Here is a 12,447-nt window from a genome sequence, read left to right on the forward strand (position 1 = left end):
AGGTAATGTTTTCTATTTTACAATATCCTACAGTGAATCTCTTTATCAAATGAGTAATCACACCCTAACCAGTTCTGGCAAGGTATGTTTTCATAATTCTTTTAACTTTTCTATAACCCTTTCTCCCATTCTAATCATTTTGTGATGTTCCTATTTAGAAAGAAAGTTGCCATTTACCAAGTGGGAAATGGGAGGTATGAGAGAAAAATCTTTTAGTCACTTATATTTGTCAGAAAATAGGAAATTGCTTATTTGTTAAAAACATTTTTAAATAGTAAGACCTTTTTAAATAGGCAACTGATTTTTAAAGTTTAAGAATACTTATTTCTAAATCTCAAGCTCTCTTTAATTTTTTAAATTTATTTTTAACATATGGCACATTTTAACATTTTTAGCACATGGCTTTCAGATGAAGTTTTGTGTGTATCCTAAGTTTGGGGGGAGGGCGTGACTTTAGGTATGGCCAAGAAAATCTAGTGTCTTCTAAAAAAAACTCATTCCCCCTTATAACCGATGCCTGAAATTCTACCACGAGAACCTCAAATGAGACCATATTTGTAAAGTGCTTAGCATAGTGCCTGGCACATAGTAGATGCTTAATAAATATTTGTTTGTTCCCTTTCCACCTTTCATTTCTTTAATTTGAATGTTTGCTCTTCATTCCAAGGTATATACCCTTGAAACATTGAACTAATTAAAAGTGTTCTCAGTTACTTACGTCTTAGTGTAAAGAGTTTCAAATCTCCTGAGAATAAACTTGGATAGCGAGAGAGGTTTAGCAAGAAGATGAAATTAGTGTATCTTGTAAAGGGGGAATAAGTTCTCCAGAAACATGTTTTTGAAAGGAAAGAGAGCACAGAGTGGAAGAGCGAGAAGGACAGAGACAAATTTTCTTCTTACTTGGTAATTCTTCCTAGACCAGCCTTGAAAGCTACGTGCAAAAACAAGATGATTTCATATCCAAGCACCTATCTGCTGCACAAGACCTCTTTCAAATGTGGGAATGCTCCATCCCTTTAACCTTTGAATCTGAAACCCCTAACTATAGGATCAGATCTGATCCCAACTTTGGAACCAATCGGGGTATGCTGGAGTCAGTGTCAACTAACTAGGAAGAACCAATTGTTAAATGTTCAGTGTGAACATGTACACTTCAGAAGTGACAAACGTTACAAATCAAGGCTTGCTTTATTGCTTTGTTGACTGTCTGGTCTTAAGAAAGTGATAGAGGCACAGTTTGACTTGAAAATGTGTTCTGTCTCCATTTTTCAACAGAGAAACCATTAACCGTTGGTAAATATTTACCAGCATACTCCTGGAACCAACCATGCTCTTTTTTTAAATAATATTTTATTTTTCCCAATTACATGTAAAAACAATTTTTAATGTTCATTTTTAAAAATTTTTGAGTTCCAAATTCTCTTCCTCCCTCTCCTACAACAAACCGTATCTTGGGCAAGACTCACAGGTTCGTAGAATCATAAGATTTAGAGCTGGAAGGAAGTTTAGATATGACATAGTCCAACTACTTCACTTTACAGATGAGGAAACTGAGACTCATAGAGACTGAATGACTTGTCCAAAGTCACACAAGTTATAAGGAATATGACCAGAATTCAAAACCTAGTACCTCCTACTGTACCTTTAGCCTTCTGCCCCAGTGTATCATGTTCCCTTGAACAGGGAATAGTTTATCATCTTCAGCAACTTCAGTACTCACGTTGATGGTTTTTCTAATACCCTGGTGTCATTGTTCCTTGATTTCGTCAAGTCCTGTGGCTTCCATGTCCACACCACTCTGATCATCTGCAGGCATGATCACACGTTAATTATTACTTGGAACTGTTCTTGCTTTGAGGCAATAGGGGATATTTACATAGAGGCTTTAATGTTTGCTAAGTACATCAGAGGTGTCGACACACTTCCGTGGGCCCCTGGCAAGCAATTCTTCTGAGTGCTGCAGAAGCAAAACAAAATATAATTGGGAAGTATTTAACAAAATAAATTTAAAAAATAAAATCAAACATAGACAATGTTAATATGCAGTTTTCTAAGTCAATATGCAGCCCACAGAGGCCTTAGCATGGTTTAGCAGGTCTCCCATTCCTTTTTTAAGTTTTAAACCACGATTTTGCATCAATTATCTCTTTTGACCCTCACAACAACCCTTGGAGGCGACTTGCCCAGTGTCACATAACTAGTGTTGGAGGCAGAGTTCTGAGGTAGCTATTCCTGACTCTAAGTCCAGCATTCTATCAACAATGCCACCTTGTAAGAACTCTGGAATTGCCCTCTCTGACCACAGTCTCCTGTTGTTCCACCTATGAAATGCCTTTACCCCTCCTGAACCTGTTCATCACAGTACCTGGCACAAGGTAGTCACTTAATAAGTGCTTACCGATTCATTGAAGTGGCTGAAGTGGCCGAAGAAATATACCTTTGGCTAGAGAAGAGGGTGGCCCTGCGCAGTGATGTGAGTCTTCCAGCCCCGTGGTTAGGGGGACGTGCCCCTTGATCTATGCTGAGCTGCTCCTGCCTGGGCATCTGCAGGAAATCACCAAATGCACCCAGGGAATCGTAAATAGTTTGGTTTGGCAAAGTCACAGAGCAGGAGCCAGGAAATGCTGGGGGATAAGGCTTGATTCACCCTCATTAAGATCTCCAGAATTTGGATCCCTCCCAATTCTCCCAGTCCTTTCTTTTGGTTTTACTTCCCACTTCACCCAGTCCTGATCCTACGGCAAGCTTTGCAATCTCCTCCAACTTTGAAACACTTCACCCCCTTAGCATTATTCTAATCCCCAACCCTCTGTAACCCCTCATGACTTACCTTTTCTATTCTGTTTTCAAGCCAGTGAATATTGCTGGTGTGTTTCAGCAATCTTTATTCTTCTCTTACTGACCCTTCCTCTCCCCACCAACTTTATGTCTATAACACTACATTTATCTAAAGGAATAAGGAAGGATTCCGAAGGTATTACAAAAAAGTCTGTCACTGACCTTGTGGCTCAAAGTTATCAGTAATTTCCCTTTGCTGTGCCTAAGGCCATAAGCAGTATAATCGATATCCCAATACACAAAACCTTTCTGAGGGACACTCGGTACCCAGAGCGCTTTCAGTACAATTATAATAAGGAGTCATGTCTATGATCCAGCTGACAAGTCAATGGCCCCATCTCTCTTGTCTGTCCCATCCTCTACCCCTACACTCCTGAAGAATAAATTTGAGACAATAAAAAATGAACCCAACTAGAAGGCTATTGCAATGGTCCAGGCAAGAGGTGATGAGGGCAGTCGTGGCTATATGAGTGAAGAGTAGGGGATTATATATAAGAGATATGTTATGAAGCTAGAAATGACAAGATTTTGTCAAGAATTCAATATGTGGGGTGAGTCAAAGTGTGGGATCAAGGATGACACCAAGGTTACAGTTCTGGGTGACTGGGAGGATGGTGGTGCTCTTGACTGTAACAGGAAAGTTCAGAAAAAGGAAAAGTTTTGGAGAAAAGACAATGAGTTCTGTTACACACATGCTGAGTTTGAGGGCCATATGGGACAACCAGTTCCAGCTATCCAAAAGGCAGTCTGTGGTATAGGACTTTAATTCAGGATAAAGACTAGAGCTAGATACATAAATCTGGGAACCATCTATGTAGAGATGTTAATTGAATGCAGTGGTGAGCAGTGGGGTCAAACTCAACCAGAAACAGGGATCACTAAATCATACACAAAAATTCCTGCAGTTGCACATTGACTTAGAAAACCTCATATAAACATCACCTTTGTTCATTGTATTTTTATTTCTTTTGCTAAATAATTCCCAATTACAATTTCACACAGCCTGTGTTTGATCACTCTGACCTAGAAAGATAGAATAGAGGGAAAAGAGAATAGGGCCCAGGCCAGAGCCTTAGGTTACACCCATAGTTAGTGGACGTGACTCGGTTAAAGATCCAGCAAAGAGACTAAGAAATCAGGCAAGTAGAAAAGGAACCAGGAGAAAGAAGTGCCATGAAAACCAACTGGGGAGGAATTATCCAGGAGGATCAACATTGTCCAATGATGCAAAGAGGTCAAGAAGGATGAGGCCTGAGAAAAGGCCATCAGATGTGGCAATTAAGAGATCAGCAGTAACTTTGGAGAGAGCTGTTTCAGTTGAACAATAAGATAAGGAGCCAGATTACAGAGAGTTGTGCTTTTTCAGGTCGATACCTCACATTCATTCTGGATGATGAAGAAGCTTTTCTTGGGCTGTCCTGGGAACTTAACCAACCTGTCTGATGTTATCAGTGTTGGAATATTTATTTTATGTCACAAACATGCAACTTAAGAAACAGGCTTTTAGAAGACAGTCAGATGATAAACTGGGAACCTCCTAGAGTTGCAGTCATGGAAGACAGGGAGCAGATGAATAAACCAGTTTTGAGTTGTGGTATCTCTGAGTTACGTCCTTAAATCTAGTCGTAGACATTCACCCAAATAGGTTGCTGCTGTTTGTTCTTCATTCTCGAAGAGGACCATGACATCAGGAAGGTGATGCCATGACATGCAAGCAAACTGGATTTAAGAGAGGGAGGGCTGTGCAAAGTCACCAGCCTCACTTTCACCTCCAGAGCCATCTGGGTCCAGTGGCGAGATATAGATCAGGACAACTGGAGATGGCCCAGGCATAGGGCTTATTATTCAAATACTCAACGAACCTATGAAAGTTCTTCCCATTGAAGTGATTGCAACTCACCTTTGCCTACTCATCTGGTGCTGTTGTGCCCCCATAATTTTGCCATAAGAGATCCACCCAATATCCTAGAGGCCTTTCTCAATTTCTTCTGACATCACAAGAGTACTAGGGAAGCTCTCTGGTTTTCTACCTTTCTACTGTCCCTGGAACATTATTCAATTTTAAACCACCCAGGTCAAAAGAGCCTTAATGTTTTCTTTGTGGTGTATAAGTTGAAAGGTATCAACAGCCTATCAACATTACTAAACCCCTCTTGCCATAGTCAATGACTATAGATTGTGTCTTTAAAACTTTGGGAGCACATGTTATCTAGATGCCCAAAGTCTAACAGATATTAATCTTGGGCTACAATAAGCTAAGCAGAAAGCTTAATGAGAATACTATGCTTCATTTTTTTTCTGCTTTTTTGACATTGAAATTTATATAATAGAGAATTCACATCACAGTGAATACAGGTGCTCACTATAACTCTCCTAAATTATAAACAAATGGTTAAAAAATAAGATTGACCACGAAGCAATCCAAATCATGTGTTGAAACTACTAAATTTATCTGACCATTGTTACTCCATTCTAGCTAATTGATTTCAATAAAATTCAACAAAAGTTTTAATTTAACACAACCATGTGTGCTTGCTGATGATATAAAATGTATGCTCCTTTGGCCCAGTAGTAGTCAGTCTTCCTCTTCTCCTTCTTCTCCCTCCCGCTTCTCCATCTCTCTCTCTCACCCTTTGTCTCTATCTGACCTCTCTCTCTCCTCCCTCCCTCCCTCCCTCTCCCTGCCTCCTTCAATCTCTCTCCCTCTCCTTCTCTTTCTCTCTCTCTCTCTCTCCCTCTTCCCCCTCCCCCCGCTTGTTCTCCTCTCTAACCCCCATTTCCAAAAGGAAGGTTACTAATGGAAATACATCAGACAGCTGGCAGAGACCTTAGGGATCATTTAGTCCAGCACACTGTTTACAGATGAAGAAATCCCAAGTATGGAAATGACTTGCCCAAGGTTGAGACAACTCCAGTGGTAAGTAGGGAGAGCCAGGATTCAAAGTCTGAATCCAGATCCATGCCTCTTTGACCTTGACCATCCCACTGACCAACAGAGTCTGAGCTTTCAGAGTTAATAGGAAGAAGCATGTCAGCTTTAGCATGTCATCTTCAGCATATTTAGCACCAGAGATAGAAACCTCTTGCCTGATATAGGAGCTGGTTTACTAAGGAGGAGGAGGAGCATGTTCTCTAAAAAGGAAATATGTATGCCTATGCCACCCTACCCATTGTGCTACTACTTAATACACTTGAGAAGTTCTGTCTTTAATCAAATCAACCAACATGCACTTATTTTTTTATTAATTAATTTTTAGTTTCTCCTCCCTCCCCAAGATGGTGTGCCATCTGCTTTACGCTCTACTTATCATTCCTATTAAATGTATTTTCACATTAGTCACAACCAAGAAGCATTTATTAAATATTTACTATGTACATGCAACTATGCTAAGTGATAGGGATAAAGGCAAAAATTACAAACAAACAAAAAGTCCCTGTCCTTCCATAGCTTATATACTGTATATTAATAAAAGAGCTTGTACACTAATAAAGGAGATGATTTTTTTAAATATATATATATACAAGAAGATATTGACATAAGAAGAAGAAAGTAACCCTAGAGGGGAAGGGCTAGTGGACAACAAAAGGGATCACATGCTATCATGTGACTGTTCATATGCCCTCCCACACCCCCACCCACCCACCTACTACCACCACCACCACCACCACCTGAATCTTCCCAGGGACAAGACCAGAATACACCAACACTTCTTTATGAGAAAATAAGGAAGACTGGGGCTTTTGAGCTGCCAAGGAGAGTACTTGGGGTCAGTTTTTTAAAAGGAAGTACAGGAAGAGGTACAAGAAGGGGAGATTGGAGGGCTCTTGAAATTGGTGGAATTGGCTATGGATGAGCTAATTTTGTTCCAAAGGCGTCTAAAGAACATTCAAATCAATACAACTAGTTCGGGTTGGTCAGAGATCTAACCCTTGGGAACTAGATTCAGCTATTCTCACCCCTACTCCAAACCTAACTCACCTCTCTCCATCTCTTCTACAAGAATACATGATATGCTTTTATCAAATACTTTACTAAAATCTAGTTAAGCTACAGACAACATTCACATGTCCCACCAGTTTAGTAACCCTGACAGCAAAGGAAGTGAGGTTAGTCCAGCATGGCCTGCTTTTAGCCCTTTGAGAAAACATTTCCTTTCCTACGTGCACACAAACCATCTCTTTAACAAGCTGTCTTCAAATCCTTCTAAGAATCAAGGTGAAATTCATTATTCTTTTGTTTTTGGATTGTATTCTCTTCTCCTTTTTGGAGATCAGGACAATATTTGCCATACTCCAGACCTAAGGTATCTCTATTATTTGCCAGAATCTTTCAAATAGGTGGCACAGAAGATAAGAGTGTTGGACTTGGAGTCAAGAAAACCTGAGATCAGATGCTGCCTTAAGCACTTAAAAGAAAGTCACTTAATTTCTCTCAGTCTCAGTTTTCTCATCTGTAAAATGGGAACCTACCTCACAGGGTTGTTACAAAGATTAAATGACAAAACATATATAAAGTGCTTTGCAACCCTTAAAGCACTATATAAAAGTTAATATTATTATTATTATTATTATTATATCTCATTGACAGTGGATGATCAATCAAATCTGTCAGTTCTTTCAATAAAAATTATAGTTTATCTTTGTCAATTGACTTTAATTTATCATTGTTACACACACACACACACACACACACACACACACCCTTCTATTTCCAGACCTTATGCACTACGCAATGCCTGAATTGAGCCTTTAAGGGAACTTGATTTTCCAAGATGTGAAGGTGAAGAGGGAGAGTATTCCAGACATGGAGCAGACAGGTGGGAGATAGAAGGAATGGCAAAGAGACTAGTTTGGAGGAAATCTAGAGTATTTAGGGGTAGATAACATGAATAAATCTGGAAAGATGTTTGGAAGCAGATGGTGAAGAGCTTTAAATACCAAGAAGGGTCAAATGGGTCAGTTTGATGCGATTAAACCAATAATGTAGTACTTAATTCCAGGTGGTATTATGGTTCCATTCATGTTGGCTGAGTTACATATAAAAAGGCTGCTAGGAAACAAAATCATAAGCAGGGAAGAGTCTGTGTAACTGTGCACACAGTAACATCACTAGGAAGCAAAATTGGATGGCTGTTGTATTCTCACACTAATTTTTTTTTTTAGCAATTAATGGATATATTTTAGAATCTTCCATATGGTGTGGAATTAGTCTCCTTCCCCTCCAAATGCTGTACTTTGCACCACTTAAAAATACAACTTGAGCTCTCAGGAAACATCGGGGGGGCGGAGCCAAGATGGCAGAGGGAAAGCAATGACTGTCTTGAGCTCTCTCCCAAAGTCCTCCAAATACCTAAAAAAAATGGCTCTAAACAAATCCTAAAGCAGCAGAACCCACAAAAAGACAGAGTGAAACAAATTTCCAGCCAAAGACAGCCTGGATGGTTGATCAGAAACGTATATCGCGCCAGGCGGGGAGAAGAGCTCAGTTCAGAGTGGGCATGCAGGCCGCAGCGATCCTGGAGCAGGCCTCAGAGGACTAAATCGTGGGCAGTTGTAGTGGTTTCCAGACTTCTCAACCCCTGAACACCAAAGACAACTTAGAAGGTCAGTGGGAAAAGTCTGTGACTGCGGTGAGAGAGGAGCTAGGTCCCAGCCGCAAGTCTCGAGCGCGGCCCGGGGCCAAGGCTTTTTCCTGAGCTTCCGGCCCACAGACTGAGTGGGAATCAAGTGTCCAATCACAGGGGGATTGCAGGGATCTCTTTGCCAGTGCTGAGGCAGAAATCTCTTGCTTTGTCTGTGCTTGGATCTGGGTCACAGTTCTGAGGGGCGGTCCTGGGGTGAGGAGGAATGCTGGTGCGGTGGAGCTTGGTGTGGTGGTGGAGAGAAAACACCTCGCCCCTTATCATACCACCTTGGAAGAACTGAAAATTTATAGGTCCCTAGGAGTACCTCTGAAAACAGCTATACAAACCCCCAAAGCTTGGGACAGTACATTCTCCACATTGGAAGCAGACTCTTACCTTATGAAAGAGTTTAAAACTCAAGTAATTGGCCAGGATCATGAGTAAGCAGCGCAAAAAAAGTTAGACTATATCATCTTATTTTGGTGACAAAGAAGATCAAAACATACAACCAGAAGAAGACAATGAAGCCAAAGCTCCTACATCCAAAGCCTCCAAGAAAAATATAAATCAGTCCCAGGCCTTGGAAGAGCTCAAAAGGAATTTTGACAAGCAAGTAAGAGAAGTAGAGGAAAAACTGAGAGTTTTGCAAGAAAATCATGAAAAACAAGTCAACAGCTAGCTAAAGGAGACCCAAAAAAATACTGAAGAAAATAACACCTTAAAAAATAGCCTAACCCAAATGGCCAAAGAGGTCCAAAAAGCCAAGGAGGAAAAGAATGCCCTAAAAAGCAAAATTGGCCAACTGGAAAAGGAAGTCCAAAAGATTACTGAAGAAAATACTTCCTTAAAAATTGGAATAGAGCAATTGGAAGTTAGTGACTTTATGAGAAATCAAGACACTGTGAAACAAATCCAAAAGAATGAAAAATTAGAAAACAATGTGAAATATCTCACTGGAAAACACAACTGACCTGGAAAATAGATCCAGGAGAGAGAATTTAAAAATTATTGGACTGTCTGAAAACCATGATCAAAAAAAGAGCCTAGACATCATCTTTCAAGAAATTATCCAGGAAAACTGTCCTGATATTTTAGAACCAGAGGGCAAAATAGAAATTGAAAGAATCCACTGATCTCCTCCTGAAAGAGATTCCCAAAGGAAAACTCCTAGGAACATTGTAGCCAAATTCTAGAGTTCCCAGGTCAAGGAGAAAATATTACAAGCAGCCAGGAAGAAACAATTCAAGTACTGGGGAAACACAATCAGAATAACACAAGATTTAGCTGCTCCTACATTAAGGGACCACAGGGCATGGAATATAATATTCCAGAGAGCAAAGGAGATAGGATTACAGCCAAGAATCACCTGCCCAGCAAAACTGAGTATAATCCTGCTGGGGGGAAAATGGTCATTCAGTGAAATAGAGGACTTTCAAGCATTCTGGATGAAAAGACCAGAGTTGAATAGAAAATTTGATTTTCAAATACAAGACTTGAGTGGAACATGAAGAGGTAAACAGGAAAGAGAAAATCATAAGAGACTTATTAAGGTTGAACTGTTTACATTCCTGCATGGAAAGATGATATTTGTAACTCATGAGACCTTTGTCAGTATCAGGGTAGTTGGAGGGGAAAAAATTATATGTATGTATATATAGATATAGATAGATAGAGGGCACAGGGTAAGTTGAAAATGAAGGGGTCATATCTGGAGAATAAAATTAAGGGGTGAGAGAGGAGTATACTAGGAGAAGGAGAAAGGGAGAGGTAGAACGGGATAAATTATCCCACAAAAAAAAACAGAAAAGAAAAGGCTCTTACAGTGGAGGAGAAATGGGGAAGATGAGAGGGAATGAGTGAATCTTATTCTCATAGGATTTGACTTAAGGAAGAAATAACACACACACTCAATTGGGTGTGGAAATCTGTCTTACCCTACAGGAAAATGGGGGGGGAAGGGGACAAGAGAGTAGGGGAATGATAGAGAGGAGGGCAGATTGGGAAAGGGGGTAATCAGAAGCAAACATTTCTGAAGAGGGACAGAGTCAAAAGAAAGAATAGAATAAATGAGTGGGCGGGATAGGATTAAGGGAAATAGAGTTAGTTTTTCACAGCATGTCTACTATGGAAGTGTTTTGCATAACTGCACATATATAACCTACATTTAGTTGCTTGCATTATCAATGAGGGTGGGTGGGGAGGAGAAGGGAGAAAATTTAGAACCCAAAGTTTTAAAAACACATGTTTAAAAAAAATGTTATCACATGCAACTGGGAAATAAGAAATACAGGAAATGGGGTACAGAAATCCATACTGCCCTACAGGAAAATTGAAGGGGAAGAGGATAAGAGAAGGGTGGGAGAGTTAGAAGGGAAGACAGACTAGCAGAAGGGGTATTTAGAATGAATGCCATCTTGGGGTGGGGAGAGGGGCGAGATGGGGCGAAAATTTGGAACTCAAAATCTTGTGGAAGTAAATGTTGAAAATAAAAAAATAAATAAAAATTACCATTAAAAAATACAGCTTGAGAAAATATTAAAACCTCAAAAAAACAAATACTTTACAAATTCTGTAGTTATTTTGAATGGAAATTCTCTTTGAAGCTCTTCTTTCTGAATTTTGTTTGTTATGTATAGGAATGATCTAAGATAACTCCAAAGGACCCATTATGGAAAATGCTATCTACCTCCAAAGAGAGAATTGATGAACTCTGAGTGCAGATTGAAGAATAGTTTTTTTTAATTTCTTTATTTCTCTTGCTTTTGTGTGTGTTTTCTTTTGCAACATGAAACATGACTTAGCAGCAACAAAGAAGACTCAGGGAAGCTTTCACAAGAGAGGCAGCATTTCAAACATTTGAGCTGCCTTTAAGGATAGGGAGGGTTGCAACAGGTTGAGAAAGAAGAGTGGTAGATAAGGATAATTTCATATGGGAGGGATCATTCCAAAGGAATGGAATGTACAAAGGAGCAGAGACATCAACATACAGGGTGTGTTTGGAGAACAGTGCATATTCCCCTTTTGTTGGAAAGTAGGATACCTGTACACATACAGAGTAGTCAGAGGAAAAGCTGTAAAGGTAAGTTGGGGTGAGATGGGAAAAGGCTTTCAATCCAGGATAAGGAATCCAAATTTCATTTTGTAAGCAATAGAAATCATTAAAGGGTACTTTTTGTTTTTTAATTATAAGGACGTGCTAAGAGCTAGGATGATTAATCTGGCAATGATGCACAGGACAAATTAGAGAGGGGAGATCGGAGGCAGGGAGAACAGGATGCTATTTCAGAAGTGCAAAAGAAAGTTGTGAAGCGGAGGGGCCTGAATTAATGAAGTGACAGACAGGTTAGACCAGGTTCTTAATGTTGAACTTTTTTAAAATTTTGATGACTATTTCAATAACACTGGTTTCTTTTGTAATGCTCTGAATTTTATTTTATACATTTTAAAATATCACTTTGAACAGGAGTCCATAGGCTTCATCAGACTGCCAAAGGGGTCCATGACATATAAAAAGTAAAGAATCCCTGATGTAGATGAAAACCTAGCTCATTTGTTTTTATATTTTCCTTTTTTGTTCCTTTTTGAAATTTTTTTATTTTTTTCTCCAGCAAAATAAGATGAAAAGGGATTTTTTTCATACCTATATCAGAATAGTAAGAAAGATTAGAATGATCCAATATGCCAGGCATTGTAGTGTCTATTCCACCCCTACCCTCCCCATAATCCTGAGAAGAGGTGGCTGGAGGTCATAGGGACAGGGGGAATATCAAAAAGGAAAGATTTAACAGAACTGCAGATCCCTGATCCCTTCCTACCAAGGGAACAAAAGAGGAAGCATCTTCAAACACCACTTAAGAGCTATGCAAGGAAGCCTGGTACTTTATGGTCAAAACTCTAATGGGGCTAGGTTGCTCTTGTATGATAGATAGATAGATAGATAAATAGACAGACAGATAGACAGATAGATAGATAGATAGATAGATTG

General features: G+C 39.6%; 1 long non-coding RNA gene and 1 pseudogene across 1 annotated transcript in view; one reads left to right on the forward strand and one right to left on the reverse strand.

Moving 5' to 3' along the window:
• Positions 1 to 2,538, reverse strand: part of LOC114047660 — a 40,519-nt gene extending 37,981 nt beyond the window's left edge. Inside the window, exons 1-2 of the long non-coding RNA XR_003569642.1 lie at positions 2,399 to 2,538; positions 1,721 to 1,957 (exon numbers count right to left, since the gene is read on the reverse strand). This is a non-coding gene — a long non-coding RNA (uncharacterized LOC114047660). The remainder of the gene's footprint in view (positions 1 to 1,720; positions 1,958 to 2,398) is intronic.
• An 8,965-nt stretch (positions 2,539 to 11,503) lies between these two features.
• Positions 11,504 to 12,447, forward strand: part of LOC114047674 — a 31,764-nt pseudogene continuing 30,820 nt past the window's right edge.

The sequence above is a fragment of the Vombatus ursinus genome, unplaced genomic scaffold, assembly GCF_900497805.2.
Source record: "Vombatus ursinus unplaced genomic scaffold, bare-nosed wombat genome assembly UNPS02014789.1, whole genome shotgun sequence".
Lineage (NCBI taxonomy): Eukaryota > Metazoa > Chordata > Mammalia > Diprotodontia > Vombatidae > Vombatus > Vombatus ursinus.